This window comes from Dipodomys ordii, unplaced genomic scaffold (assembly GCF_000151885.1).
Source record: "Dipodomys ordii isolate 6190 unplaced genomic scaffold, Dord_2.0 Scaffold284, whole genome shotgun sequence".
NCBI lineage: Eukaryota > Metazoa > Chordata > Mammalia > Rodentia > Heteromyidae > Dipodomys > Dipodomys ordii.
The window spans coordinates 1,246,886-1,263,800 of NW_012267500.1; positions in this window are offsets into that span (position 1 = coordinate 1,246,886).

Genomic DNA, 16,915 nt, shown 5'->3' on the forward strand with positions numbered 1-16,915 from the left:
TTCTACACAGTAAGGCATTGTAAATACTTAAGCTTAAACTCCCCAAATCCCTGGAAAGTCTTGATTTAACAGGACCAAGAAAAATAGGAAGTTGGCCCTAGTCTGAATATAGGAGAACAGACATTTTCTATTAACAGGGATAAAGGAATTGAGCTATGATCTCTCATTCATTTTGCTATAAACCAAAGGAAACTTTCTCCATATGGTTTTTTAAATGTGCACAAGACACAATAATGGTAAAACACTAACAACACTATCAAAAGAAAGACAGGCAATCCACTGTCATTGCCAATCATTGAGGTTTGTTCTTGAGTATCTAGCCAATGCAGTATGACAAGAAAAATAAATATTGAATTAATACTGGAGAAGTGGAGTAGTGGTAAATGCATATAATCTCAACTACCCCAGAAGCTTAAACAAGAAGATCATGAGTTTAAGCCCAGAAATACCTCCTATGCAACATCAAGAAATCCAATAGACAGAGAGAGGGAGGGAGACATACATAGAGAGAGATACAAATTATTGTACTAGGCTACAAATTATTGGAAATCAACTGAAAAACTATTTGAACTAATAATGGAGTTCAATGTGGAATAGAATACATGATACATACACCAAAATTAACAGTCCTCCTGTAGGCTAGGAAAAATCATTTAGAAAATTGTATATTGAAGAACTACCTCATTCCTAATAGGAATAAAAATATAAAATTCTTAATAAAAATGTAACAAATACTATCAAGAATGTTCTTTTTTTATATCTGTCTATAACAATAAACCCAGGTATGACAACCAAAAAAAGTATCAAGAATTCTGAAACTTTTACCTTTCATGTTAGAAAGTGTCTGAGAATCCAAACTCCCTTTTGGATTTTTCTTCCAGGTGCACTCTTGACTGAGATGTTTGATTCTATTTACAACCAGCCCTTTCCAGCCCTGGGCCATAGAGACAGACCAATTGCAATTTTAACTCTTTGTCTGCTGGAAGCCAAGCAAAGGATATGCTGATATTGCTGTGGCTCCAAGTGTTAATCAATAACAGATGAACTATATACTTGGCTCCATGGCATATACAAGTAGAAGGCTAAACCTTTTACCCACAATAATTCAATGATGTGTCATGACATCATATGGAAATTGGTATTGTTAAAGATGTTTATTTTACAGATAAGAAACCTGAAATTTGAAGACAATAAAAATCTAATTATAGAGCTAGTGAGTGGTAGAGCCATGATAATTCAGCCATATCTGATATGGGGAGCTTTATTCTTAGTAGTACTAGAGTTTGAACTCAGGACTACGTATTTGCTCAATAGGCACTCAACCACTTGAGCTACATCCCCAGGAAATTTTTTTGCTGTAGGTATTTTCTGGATTGTGTCTCACCTTTTTGGCCAGGTTGGCCTTGAACTACCACAATCCTATCTACTTACACCTCTTGCATAGCTAGGATCCCAGATATATGACAACACATCTACCTTATTGGTTGAAATGAGGTCTTGCTAACTTCTTGCCTAGAGTGATCTGGAACTGTGATCCTCCCACTTACACCTTCTGAGTAGCTGGGATTTGGGGCATGTGGCACTACACAGTGCAGTATGCTTCTCTGGTGGTGCTGACATTATTACCACTATGATTATAATCATTAGTTCATTTTACCCATGTTTACAGGTAAGAAAATAGGTTCAGTGAATTTAAACCATTTTGTTAAAGACACATAGTTATCAAGTGGAGAAGCTTGGGCTTAAGCCTAGATGTTTCCTGTCCAAACTCCCACATTCTCTCTACTCTCCTATGATAATTATGGGAAGGAAAGTGATATATCAACAATACAAATGAATAGATAATATAAAATTCATTCTCTTTCAGCAGTGGAAAACTCAGAATACATTTTCAAAAACCCCAGTTGTTTTTATTATTTTTAAGCTGCTACTGAAATGAAGGATTTGCATGGCTTTACTGTACCTCCACTCTGACTTCATCTAAGAACAAAGACAGGTAGCCCAGAACCAAATTGGCATGCATTGCAAAAACAGCAGGACATTAAAAATCTACCATAGCTAACCAAACACAAGAAACCAGGAAGGGACTGTTGGTACTTGGATTTAGTAGGAGAAAAAGGTTTATATGAATTCAAATTGCTCTCCTACCAAGGTATTTAATTCAAACTCACAGGTTCCTGGGATAAAGATACACTATTATTTTTCCACTCATTCATTTATTCACTTAGCTAACATTTACTGAAAGAATCCTCCAATTAGCCAATTCCAAACCAACTCATTTAGTCCACCAATGGCAGTTGTGTGCTTACTTTTTCTGAGACACAGACCCTTCTAGACAGGAAAGGAATCTTTGATGGGGTTACCTTGCAAATTTCCTATCCAGATCCCTCCCCCGAAACCCCTACACCCCAAAGTAAATCAGTGCATCTACTGTCAATAAGAGCAATTATTGTGCATATTTTACAGATAGAGAAACTTAGGCAAAAGAGATGAAGTCCACCATAGTACAATTTAGAAGTGGTAGTGCCAGAATTAGAGCTCAAGATTAGCTTAATATAGCAGCCTATACATGTGTCTGCTACCATCACAACAGAAGGCAACACAAACTTTACAATGTTTACAGGGACTTACTGAAAGAAAGTTTCAGAGAAGTCAAAATAGGTGTCCATGCTACCCAATGGTGCTCAAATCATGGAAGCATGTCTTATAATCGTGACCAATTCACAGGGTTACAAGAGATCTGGAGCCTCCAAAGTTCCGGGGCCATAGTCTGGAAGACAATGAGAAACACAAGGCCAGGTCTGCTAGTCACTGCCCACTTGCACATGATAACCTCCAGATTGGTCACAGAATAAATAGGCATGTTCCCCAAAGTTCCTGTAAGATGTCCTCTATATCTCTCAAAGTCCCCTACCATGGGCAATTCTCCCCAGAAATAACAGATCAATTTGATAACAAAGTTAATATACAATATTCAAGCACAGCTGAGTACTAGAGAGAAGAAAGTTGAATGGGTAAGAAGCATCACAGCTGGAGGAGAAGATGGCTTTCCTGTTTTAACTGGAGTGGACAAGGCAGACCTCACTGAGAAAGTGGAATTTAGCAAAGACCTAATATGTGGTTGGATGAAGAGAGATCCACCAGGAGGCTACTGCAGTGGTTGAATAGTGGATATATTTGGAAGGCAAAGTCCATATTATATCCTAACATACTGGTTGTAGGAAGTGAGAGAAAGAATTCAGACCTGAGTGAAGCAGCTCATGCATGTAAGCCCAGCTCGCAGGAGGCTGATGCAGAGGATCTAGAGTCCAAGGTCAGCTGGGCTGTCTAGCAAGACCAGAAAATGCTGTCTCAAAATAACAGCAAGGAAATGTAAGCATGTCTTCAAGGTCTGATGGCTATATATGTTTCTCCCTGTGCTCCCAAAATGCTCTGGGTGACAGGGGAGAGGATTTCAGAAGTTGGTTGGGTGTGTCTCTCAGTAACACAGAGACTCTGTGAAAGAAAGCTTATTTTGCGCGCTATTTCCTTCCAATCCTTCTGACCAGGCTGTGCAAGAGACTCACTGTGATTTCAGTCTGTCCTCAATGACCTCTTTTTCCTTCCAGTATCCCCTTGAACAACAATCAAGTAGTCCTTGCATTCAGAGCCTCTCTGAGACAGTTTCTAATCAGAATCCAATAACAGCACTTATTCTCATCGTATTTATTTCATATTTACTTTTATTTATGGCAAAGCACTTCCACTTATAGCATAGTACCTGCTGTTCTTCTAAAAGAAATTACAGAGTCCCCAGCTTAGGACTTTTTAAAAACTTTTGCCAAAGCTATATATGGTCAACAGAAACCAGACTTTCCAAGTTGGTAAATTAGATCTTTTCTCAGGGTAGCAACCTGTAGGGTAGTACTCTTGAGCAGTGACTGTGCACACAGCACCCTGTCAGCCACATTGTCATGAGGTGGAATAATTCACTCTATCATGTGTTGTCCTGTCACACCATGGTGTTCAGTAAGCTATGTGTTCTCAATGTACAGTGAAGACATATGTACATATGTATAAATGTGTGCATGTGTGTATACATATGTGCGCACATCCATGTGTATATGTATGCATGCATCTAGGCAACATTGTTCCACCTCTACATATCCTTTTCCCCTCTTCCTTCCTCTCACCCCTCCCCCAGATAGTCTCCCTTTCACATCCATTAAAAGGCTACTTCTAGCCAGGCACTTGTGGCTCACACCTGTAATCCTAGCTACTCAGGAGACTGAGATCTGAGGACTGTGACTGGAAGCCAGCCCAGGCAGTAGTCTATGAGACTCTTGTCTTTAATAAACTACTAAAAAATGCTGGAAATGAAGCTGTGGCTCAAGTGGCAGAGCACAGGCTTTGAACAAAAGATATTCATAGGCAGAGCCCAGGACTGAGTTCAAGTCCCAGGACCAGCCACTACACACACCCCTCAGGAAAAAAGTCCACTTCTTGGGTGCAGAATTCTCAGTCTGGAATTGCCTGGCTTTCCAACCTTCCTAGCTAGAAAATTGCTTCCATTAACCTAGACCAGAAACAGACATGTCATCAACAGACAGTAAGCAGGAGGCAGCATCCACACCCAATGGCTTTGTTAGGAACAGGACTTCTTCTTCGTGTTCACGCTGGAATGAAGACCTTAGAACTACAATCATCACTGCTACCATCCTAGCAACTGGAGAAGCCACAGTTCCACCAGCCACCACACCAGCTCATTAACTCTCTTCTCCCAGAACGATCTGTGGCTCCCACTTCTGCTCAGAACACTTCTGTGCCATGGGAGACCTTAGCGTAGTTATTTTACAAGGTAATTTGATAAGAGAATTTCAGAGATACACAGTTCAATTTTTGTAGCCCCTTCTGAGTTTCTGTGACCACGAAAAAGCTGGGTTAATACAGTCTATATTGAGTCCAGTTCATTCCTTCCTCCAGTGAGAGAAGCTGGGGGAGCAGGAACAAAGGCAGAGGTTATCAGAGCTCTAGTCACACCAGGCAAAAGCCCAGAGAAGCACAAATGCAGCCTTCTCTGTCAGCCCCATTATCTTATACTGGTGCCTTCCCGCCAGAGCTGGGGTCAGAGCAGGATAGCAGAGAAAGTCAGATCTGCCACTTACCAGGGGGAAACTTCATTTCTTTTCATCTCAACTTCCTGATCTGCTATTATGATAATAATCACAGAATCATAGTGAAGCTTAAAATTAATCAAATTAAGTACACCAGGCCAGGGTACATTTAATGTTAACTGATGCTGTGGCTAATATTGTCATAGTCTGCTCTCCTAACTGCACTTGATATCATAAACCAAAAAAAAAAAAAAAACTGACTTGAACTACAGGTGGATCTTATCTGGGATTGCAAAAATGGAGAAAAGGAGACATCACAGTGCATGAGGTATTATTGAGTATTTTTAAAGAGCATTTTATCATATATGTGTGTATGTGTATATGTGTGTATATATATATATATGCATATGTATCTCTTTCTTAAATGTTTAAGAAACAATGTCTTCAATAAATGATGGTTGGGAGACTCTATGTAAGAAGACATGAAAAAAAAATGAAATTCGACTCTAACCTTGCATCACAGACAAAAGAATGACTCCAAATAGATTGCAGACTTAAATGTGAATTTGAAACTGTAGATGTATTTGACGAACACACAAGGAAAAGCACCTTGACACTGGTCTTGACAGTTAAGATTTTGCATGGGACATGAAAAGCACAGTTAACAATAGCAAATATAAACATGTGGGACTGTACCAAACTAAGAAAGCTTCTGCACATATAAGAAAAGAATTTGTAAGACAGAAAAGCAATCTATGCCATGGGAGAAAACATTGACAGACCATGTATCTAATAATATTCAAAATTCATAAGGAATCGTGCATCTTGATAGTAAAATAACAGAAATAAGAAGTAATCATATTTAAAATAGGCAAAAGACCTGAATTGAAGTTTTCCCTAGGACAAAGAAGTGGCCAATAGATACATGAAAACATGATTGCTAACCACCATGGAAATGTAAATCAACCATGTGTATCATCTCTTATTTGTTTTGATAACTACTATTTTAAAAATAGGTATTTCAATTATGTAGAGGAAGGTGAACTCTGTTACAATGTTGGTTGGAATATAAACTGGTGCAACCATTATGGAAAACAGGATTGTGGTCCCTCAAAGAGTTAAAAGTAGATACAACATATGATCCAACAATCCTACATCTTGGTTGTACAAATGAAGAAAAGTAAATCAAGATCTCAAAGACTATTTGTACTCCATGTTTACTGGGATTATTCACAAGAGTTAATCATATGAAAATACCTAAAATTCTACTACTAAAGAAAATATGAGGGCTGGGATGTAGCTCAGTGGCAAAGCGCTTGCCTAGCAAGTGCAACATCCTGGGTTTAATACCCAGTACCAAAAAAGAAAAGACAAAAAAAATACAGCTTAAAAAAAACCCAAACAAAAGAAAATATGAGCCAGGTGCTGGTGGTACGCTCCTGTAATCCTAGATGTTCAGGAGGCTGAGATCTAAAGATCATGGTTCAAAGCCAACCCACACAGAAAAGTCCCCATGAGACTCTTAGCTCCAAGTACCACTCAAAAACTGGAAGTGGCGCTATGGCTTAAAGTAGTAGAGCACTAGCTTTGAGCAGAAAGAGTACAGGGACAGCACACAGATCCCTGAGTTTAAGCCAAAAAGGAAAAGAAGAAAATGTGACTTGACAGGATGAGTGAGGTTGGAAGAGATTGGGGCGGGGGAGGGGGGGAGTAGAAGGGATAACATTGATCAAGATAGCATTGTACTCAATTTGATGTGTTAAGCAGAAAACCCTTTGTACAACTACTTAAAAATTCAAAGAAAATATAGAGGCTGGCACTGATAATTCACACCTAGCTACTCATGAGGCTGAGATCTGAGGATCATAATTCAAAGCCACCTGGAATAGAAAAGTCCATGAGAAATTCTATGCCTCCATCAGAAAGAATGAAATGGAAAGACTTGGAAAAAAATTGTGAAGTAAGCCAGGCCCAAAGAAACATAGGTCCCATGGTTTCCCTTATTTGCAATAACTAGTATATGTCTGGGACAAGTAGAAAAGGTCAGATAAGATGATGTTAAGCGAAATGAACCCCAAGATAGGGACACAAGTGGTTTCTTCCTCCTTGCTATTGTTTCTAATGTATTTATAAGGTACCATGTGATTTTTTTTGTTGCTTTGTATGTCCCTCACAGTATAACTCCAGTTTTCACTGTATTTGATGTTGGTGTAATTTTGGGGAGGGAAAAAACAAATTATTTAAATAGGGATACAGGTGGACCCATTGCAATAATGAGATGTACAAGACACTATGTTGAAAAACAAATTGTAAAATTTTACAATTTAGGTGGAGGGAGGGGAAAAACAAAAGAGGAGGCAACAATGCTTGATAAGAAATGTACTCACTACCTTGCTCATGTAACTGTAGCCCCTCTGTACAGTACTTTCACAATTAAAAAAACTTATTTAGCCGGGCGCTGGTGGCTCATGCCTGTAATCCTAGCTACTCAGGAGGCTGATATCTGAGGATCGAGGTTCAAAGCCAGCTCAAGCAGGAGAGACCGTGAGACTCCTATCTCCAATAACCACCAGAAAAACCAGAAGTGGCGCTGTAGCTCAAGTGGTAGAGCACTCTCCTTGAGCTGAAGAGCTGAGGGACAGCGCCCAGGCCCAGAGTTCAAGCCCCACAGCCAACCAAAAAAAAAAAAAGTCCATGAGACTCTTATCTCCAGTTTACCAGCAAAAACCAAGAGTTCTGGCTCAAGTGATTGAGTACCAGCCCAGGCCCTGAGTTCAAGCCCCATTAGCAGCTTTTAAAAAAATCTGTAATTGTTGTGAATTGATATTTCCAGTTTTTTAACAGAGTTTGTTTGTTGTTGGGTTTTTTTGTCAGGCATGAGGCTTGAACTCCGGCCCTGGGCATTGTCACTCAGCTCTTCAGCTCAAGGCTAGCGCTCTACCACTTGAGCCCCAGCGCCAATTCTGGTTTTCTGGTGGTTAGTTGGAGATAAGTCTCACAGACTTTCCTGCCCAGGCTGGCTTTAAACCATGATCCTCAGATCTCAGCCTCCTTAGTAGCTAGGTAGGCATGAGCCACCAAAGTCTGGCTTAACAGAGTTTTTTGTTTTTGTTTTTTAAATAAGTTTTTTTATTGTGAAAATACCATACAGAGCGGTTACAATTACATGAGCAAGGTAATGAGTACATTTCTTATCAAGCATTGTTGCCTCTTCCTTTGTTTTCCCCCTACCATCCCTGCCCTCCCATCTCCATAACCACACTCCCCCCCCCCCCCCCCCCCCCCCCCCCCCGCCAAAGTTGTAAAGTTTGTTTTTCGACATAGTATCTTGTACATCTCATTGTTGCAATGGGTCCAGCTGTATCCCTATTTAAACAATTTGTTTTTCCATCCCCCAATTTACACCACTGCTTTCACTGTATTTAACAGAGTTTTTATTGTGACAAAGGCTCTGAAGCTAAGTTCTGTGGGCCCTGGTTTCAGTAAAGTCTGCACACACAGGCCAAGTTCAACAACTCTGTTTCTCACACCCCTTGGGGACAAAGTTGCCATGATCTGCTCTAGTTCTGACCTTGTCTAGGCATGTCATTAAAAGAAAAAAAGAAAGAAAGAAAAGTAACTGGAATTTTGGCAAGCCAATTTTTAAAGGTTGCTGACCTCTGGTATATGGTCCAGGTCAAGCTATGACTTCCATACTATAAATCATCACTAAAAACTGCCAGACTGGAAAGAGTTTGGATTTATGAGCAGGAGAAATGGGCTAAAGTTGTTCTGTACTCACTAGCTGACTTCTCGCTCATCTTCTTAATATACCATGAACATCTCTAAGTAGCTACAACTTAGAATTGTCGACTTACATAGGTCAGTGAGCTCCAGCTCTATGAGCTTATATGTATGAAATATTCCTTACAGTCCAGGAGTAACACATCTGTAGTCTTAACACTGCAAAACCTTACCATGGAAAATAAAGCTAATGAACGAGAGTATTCATTCCATTACTTCTGGAACACAGCAGCACTAAATATGAAATTGTCTTAAATGACTGAACCCAGTTCTCTGGACGGTTACTAGCACGTGATCCAAGTGGCTCCCAGCTGAAGCACCTTTATTCCAGACTACCACAGTGTGTATAATGGAACACTTGGACAGAGATTCATCACATAGTTTGATTAATAAGACGTTATTGGAAGAAAGCCATGTTTATTTGTTCTCTTACTGTCTGTGGTTTCTTTCATACTGTGGCAGGATTTAGCTCTCACTGGAGAGACCATAGAACTCCCAAAGCCAAAAGCATTTATTGTTTGAGCCTTTATCTGAAAATTTTATAAGCATGGGGTAAAGCTAAAGAAGTAGAGCACCTGCCTAGCAAATACAAAGCCCTGAGTTTATACCCTCAGAATACCAAAACACAGAAAAGTTTTCTAATCTCCTCTTTTCTAGACCATGAGTTCCTTGGTATTTTATCTTCCTATCCCACCACTTTAACAAGTTGGGACATTTAAGATTACTGGTTGAATCCAAAATAATCAATGCAATGGAATTCAGCTTTTTCAGCTTATCAGAACTTTTAGGGGATGATAAGAAACATAGTCTAGTTTCATCAGAATGATCAAGACAAAGGAGTCAAAGCCAAGGTCAAGTTGCTAAGGGGTAGTTGCTAAGAGGACTTAGGGTCCTCTACAAAGGTGACAGCAGAGAAGCAGCACACAGAGAGAATGGGAAACCATGTATCCAAAGTCAACTCTTGGCTCCACCCCATTGCTGGACACCAGCACTGCCAAGAAGCATACATTTTGATCCCAACATCTTATCTGTGGACAGCATACAAAGCAATCACCTGAGGAGTTTGTTAACATTAAGCTTCCTAGGAGTCATCCTAGCCCTGAGTTATCATAAACTTACAGGTAGCTTCGAGGTATCTGCATGCTTCACAGGCTCCCAGGTGCTTTTTAATTCCATCATTTTTTTTTCAGAACCCCTAACCTAGGGAATATGTTCCTTCCCCAGGTGTCAATTCCTAATAAATATTTATTTCATATGGCTCCCTTGTCACACATATTTTCCATTTGAAGACTTAAACACAAAGTATCCTTCCTGAAAATCTGATTCTCTCTTAAGAGAATGGTTTAATTGTGTCCACAAGTTCCAAGCACTTTATCAACCCAACCAAGGATACAGACAAAGCTTTCTGTCTATGAACTGGCCAGTTAAAAACTGATGGATGATCTAAGATCCTCACATAGACAGAGGTCCAGAGAGAGAGAAGGATGGAGGCCAGGAGGGATATGAGAAAGAATGACTACATCTTATTGGAAGATATCTCCCCCCCCCCCGCCAAAATAACCAAGATAAATGATTTGTGACTGTGACATAGAACAAAGAACTCCAGCATAACAGAGTTGACTATGGAAAAAATGCAGGCAGCATAGTAAATCACTCCATGGGGGGGGGGGGGGGGGCGAGGGAACCAAAAGGAAACAGCTTGGAATGAGTGGTCTAGAGATAAAAATCACCTCTCTGAGATATTTTGGTGAAAAAAAATTCCGTAGAAATATTGGTCAATGATTTATAGTAGGAAAAAAAGGCCATTATAAACCAAGTGGCCTTCCCACATGAGAGCAAAATGTATATTTAACATGGGCTCATTATACCTTATTTGTTATCAGTTCTAACTAGGTTTTCATTGGCTGCCAACGTTTGCTCCCTAGAGTGTTAAGTTTAAAAACAACCCATTCTTCTCAAGGCTATAAAATGTCCTGAAAGGGGTTAAGAAATGAAGACTCCTCCCCCCTCTCCTGTCCCTGGGGCTCATTTCCTGATTTATCAATGGGACTCATTCATTTATTCTTCGTGTTTCTAGTATGCCTACAGTACCTTCCAACTCTTCCCTTTCAGATCATAGAAGCAGAAGCTTGGAAGAGGTGTAAAATGGAATTTGGGAAAACTGAATAATCATCTAGGAAAATAAATGATGTTTAATTCTTACGTCATTCTCTACATCAAAAGGCATTCCAAATGGACCAAACATTAAAGTACAAAATATGAAGCCATAACCTTCCAGAAGAAAACTTGGAGAGAACTTTCATAATTTCATAGCAGAAAAAAAATATGTATGTGACACAAAACTCAGATGCTAAAATGAAGCATAAATGAACTTCAATCCACAAAATTCTACATAAAAAATGCAAGAAAAAAATCAAACTGGAACCTATGATGAAATGCGTATTTAGAACAAATGGTATTTGTATCAATATATGATGCCTGTATAGGTATTTACATCATGTCATTGTAATAGTAAAAGACAAACTGAATATCCATCAACAGAGGAAACGTAAACCAAACTGTAACTGATGTGAGGAGTAGAATATTAAAGAAGAAGTAAAAAATATATTAAGCCCCAAAATTTGCACAATGGTATTGTACATTCACATGTGATTAAGTCTGTAGAGACTATTGCTGGAAGGAAGATTCAGGAGAAGGGAGTAATGGTTGCCTCTGGAAGGAAGAACGGAGTGGTTGGAAATAGAGTGGGAGAGATTTTTCATAGATGTCTTATTCCATCTTTCCCATTCTGAACACGACGCAAGTACAATCTTCCCACAAGATACTTTTTTGAAGAGATACAAGAAAATTAGAAAAATATCCCACACCTTCTCATCATTTTCTAAGAGTCCTAAAAGCAAGTGATTATCCCTGTGGTTTTAAAAGTATCATCAAGGCAAGAAATCACTTTAAGATACTAGAGTTCTACTTGTTCTTCCTTCCTCTTCATCAAACACAGATTTAGACTACTGCCAAGTCCATGCCCGAGGGATTTTCATCAGGGAGAAAGCAAGTAGAAGCTGCCAGTAAATGGTCCTTTCTGCCTTTTATAAAGCCCCAAGTCCTGGAAGAGAGCATGGCAGCAGACCCAAAAGAAAAGGAAGGGGCATGTTTGGGGATGATGGACCAGGTGGCATTTGGACAGCATCAGCAGCAAAGCTCCGAAGAATCCTAAATGCCAAGAGCCAGCAAATAAAGGGCCTTGGGAAGTAAGTTCACCTATGGAGTCATCTCTGTTTGACTAGTAGAAGAAACGTAGAATCTGGCAAATCCCTGGGTTGGAGGTGGAAGGTCAGGTGTTCCTCTGGCCAGTGAGACACTGGGCTGGTAGCTGGGTTGTCCAGCTAGCTGGGCAGATACAGTGTCCTCCTAAACACAAAGCTCAGCAGTAGTACTCTATCACTTTAGCCACACTTCCATTAATTGGAGATTCGAGTCTTGAGAATTTGCTGCCTGGGCTAGCTTTGAACCATGATCCTCAGGTCTCGACTTTATGAACAGCCAGGATTACAGCTGTGAGCCACTGGTACCTGACTTGTTAAAACTACTGACTCACACAAGTTCTAACTTTATGGATTTTTGTGGCTGTGCACCTCATCCAAAGTGGGTACCTGACAAACAATTGCTAATGAATTCTGCTTTCTCTGCCAGATTCTAAATCTCAGGAGAGTAAAGACAAACCAGCTCTACTCATCACCATATCCCAACCTCCTAAAGAGTGCCTCCTAGCATATAGTAGGCCTTCAGGAAATACTTCATGATAAACAAATGGATCATGGAAGCCAAGCCTAAATGCCCTCAACAGACTTCAAAAAAAAAAAAAAAAACCATACCATACCCTCTGTCAACATCCCAAACCAGGGCAGTGAACCCAAAACAGAAGAAAATTACTTCCAAGAAAATGAACTGTTCCCAGGTTGCAAATTGGCTCTGGCTGAGGCTGTTTCTCTCCATTTACACTCTTTGCAGGCAGCTATTTCAGGTGAGGGCATTATCATCGATGGAATTCAATAAAGCGACTTAGCTTTCCCCCCCTGGATGTTTATTTTCTATAATCCATCTTACAGCGGGAGACCATTACCCAGTCAAACAACGTTCAATTTCATCGGCATTACTGCTTTAAAAAAAAAAAAGAAAGAAAGAAAGAGCATGCAGAGAAGAGTTCACACAAATGGTTGTGTTGTAAATTTAGTCTTTTAATAGGTTCATTCTTTATTAGGTATTTATTTTGGGAGGCAAAGTCCTAATGAGATTAAGTAGAGAAGCTAAAAATCTATGGAAACCCACAGAGAGATTCCAAAATAAGATGGCTTTGGTTGAGGTCTCCAGTTTTCCTGTTATTTTCTTTCTCCAGTTGGCTGGAGAAATCCACCCAGCAATCTCCAAGCTGCACAGATAGAGTTTGAAATGAAACCCTGCCAACCATTGAAAGTATTATTTGTCTTTCTCCTATATGAAGTTATTATTAGGGGAAAAATCTGGTGGGAGTTGAGAGCAGCTCCCGGAGCCAATGGTGAACCCAATTTACTGTGGCAGATGAATATAGCAAAGGTGGTGGTCTAGATGTCTGGCCTCCAGGCACAATTCAGTTTTCAGCTGTTTCGGAGCTATTATGTCAAAGGCTGTTTGCATAAACATAACCTTGCTGGGGTAATCAATGCAAGAGTGGAGACATCCTCCCTCTACTGGCCAATAGGAGAATCGCAGCTGGATGCCCTTCTACTTGGAATTCCTACTACAAAAATGTCTGCCCCCAAATTATGGGTCAACTCCAGAACTTTCTGAAACTTTTTTTTTCCTCTCCAACTTTCAGATTTATTTCAAGAGAGAAAAATGCAGTAGACTGAGGATGCGATGAGTTGATTGATGATGTGGGAACCTATGAGAAAACAATTTCCCTTCTCAGTTTGAAAGAAAATTCCTTTCCATCCACCCACACACATATGTATTTATATCACTACACTGATATTTAATATGTTTTTTCCACACAGAAGAAATAGACAATGAGTCACAGGAAACAAATCAATATCTTTCAGAATGGGCTAAAAATGTTACCATTTAAAAAAATGTTTAATGTGTAGCAGAGCAATAGTTGGAGTGACTATCTTCTAAGTTCATGTAGGAGTTCAGCTACTTCTTCAGGGTGATTCTCTCTCTGTTCTTTGCTTGAATAAAAACTATGTCAAATTCTACCCTCCCACAGAACTACTTGTATTACTGAACCATTCTTACCTAAACTTGGGGTGAAATGGGCCAAAGGTCACGCCATGGAGGGTTTTTTAGGTGGGATGTTGCAGAAAAGGAGGCCTCATTCAAAAAGCAAGGTCAACTGCAAACAGATGGAGATGTGTTCCAGAGGACACTGACAAACACACCCCTCTTCAGCAGTAGGCCAGAGAAACACATGGAACAGAAAAGCTATGACACTGACCCCAAATGGTACAGAGTCAATCCCAAACTGGGTTTTGTAAACTCACGTTCTGTATCCAAAGTTGTCATTTAAATGCCTTATCAAGTCTTGTTGATAACTAGATACAAAATGAATGTTCCCTTCCTGATACTTAGACATCAAATAAGACCACTGCCTCAAGACTGGATGCTATAAATAAGTATGTATAAGAATGAGCTTATGGTTTAGGAAAAGAGACTAGGATTCATCAGGTTAATATGGTCATCATTAATTACAAAATGAAAGAGTTAAAATAGTGTTCAACTGAAACATGACTTTTCTGAGGGAGGGGTGGAGGCTAAAAGAGCAAGGCAGATGAATGCAGAGAAGAAAGGTAGACCAACCCAGTCATTAATATTCAGTGTACAAGTGTGAAAGTGGAGCTAGGTAACTCGAGGAAATGGGTGGGGTTGGGATAGATGGGAGGTAGAGCAAGAATGATGGAAGAAGAGACACTGATCAAGATGCACTGTACTCATAACTTGACATGTTGAACTGAAACCCTTTTGGACAACTACTCAAAGATCATATTTGTAAATGTGACTTGAACACATATGTAAAAATGTCAAATTGAAACCTATTATTATTATTATTGTGATGTTCCTAGGGAATGCTTAATAGGATGTCTAAGAAAATTCTCATTGTAGCAAACTAATTGTCTATAATAAAGAAATTCACTCTTTGCCATCTTTTTTGTTCCACATACCATAAGAAGTCTTCATGCAGTTTTCTCATTAAATTTTTACACCAGCAACAACCTCACAAGATAGCATATTATTATGTCCATTTTACAGACAAACTAAGGTTCACTTCAATGAGGTAAAAGCAACTTTTCAAAGGGCATACAAGCTTCTGTAGCTCACGGTTGTTGAAATTCCAAGTCAATAATCTTCAACACTTCCCACTTTTCTTGTTCTTTAAGGCAATGCTTCTAGAAGATTCATTGAATTTAACCCGAGGGTCAATAACATTCACATTTAAGGAGGACTACAGTATTTATTTTCCTAAAGTTTCACAAAAGATGGGCAGTGACAGGCTAGAGTTGTTGGTAGACAGGTGTATGTTCTGGGGACAAATTGTTTGGGCTCAAATCCAATTATCAGGTCTATGATACTCAGGCAAGTTTCTTCATCTTGCCTGATTTTGCTCACCTCACACATTAAACTGGGATGATAATAATGGTGTCTACCTTATGAGATGGTAGAGATGACACAAGGAAAGTCGCTGTACTTGAGCTCCTTAGAACAGCATGTAGGACAGAGTGTACCCTCTGTAAAAGCCTCTGTATATTGACTTCCCAGCATCGGCCCAGGGGATGGTCCTTGACAAGGCTGAATGGAACAACATTTGTGTAGTGTTTAGATCAGAGCTTGGAATCACGTGCGTGATCCGTCACCATTGGATGAAATACTCTTTGGCTGTTGGTGAATAGAAAGGAGGCTTATCAGTACCAGCAGCATCAGTGCCAGTCACAGCTTTGAGACAATGCATACACAGGTCTCTTCCTGCATCATGGAAGCCAGAGCATTTATCATAAGTTCTGGTCAAACGAAAGAATGGGTCCATATTGCACACTTGTTTACATTTATTAGCAAAGGCTTGGTGTTGGGACTAGACAGAAATGCACTATGTGGGAAAAAATATATATTACAGAAGCCAAGAGGATCTTTGGTTTCATCCCATGTACCTCGTGGTTCCTCACTCACTCACATAGAAACAGGAATCCAAGGCTTCAGTGAAACCGAATAGAAGGGATTATGGAATTTGGAGTCAGGAAAACCTAGGCTAAAATTCTAGCTCTGCTCCCCTTATTTACATATATCTCTGATTGACTGGCTTAAAACTTTCTGAAGATGCTTGCTCATAATAAAATGAAGATTAAAAAATAGTATGTTTCTTGTAGATCAGTTGGAAAAACAGCTGCTATTTCCTATTGTGGCACTAATTCCTCAATGGTATTAAATTTTTTTACATGCTTATTAGGTAAAGCCAATGCCTGTGAAAAATAGCCAAGCAGGATAAGCCATAATTCTCACCTTCGTGGAGTATTTTTTATTCGTTAGATATAACTACTTGATGGGTTACTGGTCTTTTTCCATCTCCTCCAAGCTATGTGACTTTACACACAATACTCAGCCTTTCCCCTTTGATTTGACTTCCAAATTCCTTTTTTTCATAAATAACATTATTCACCAGGAGCACATTAGTTAGGAATTCTGAAGAGGCTCTGATCTATTTGGAATATGTGATGTGAAACCACAGACTCACACTCCGAGTATGTGCATGGCAAACCCAGCTAGGATTTCTCCTCCTGACATCTATACATTGTCCTCCCCGTGACAGCATCCCAACTTGGGCCTCCAGCCTCCAACTGTCACTACATTTGCTTTGGGGAGAGAAAATTCCATTTAGCATGTGGAGGGGATCACTAAACTCAGACTTTGCCGGAAAGAAGGAAGGGAGGGAGGGAGGGAAAGAGGGAGGGAGGGAGAAAGGAAGGAAGGAAGGAAGGAAGGAAGGAAGGAAGGAAGGAAGGAAGGAAGGAAGGAAG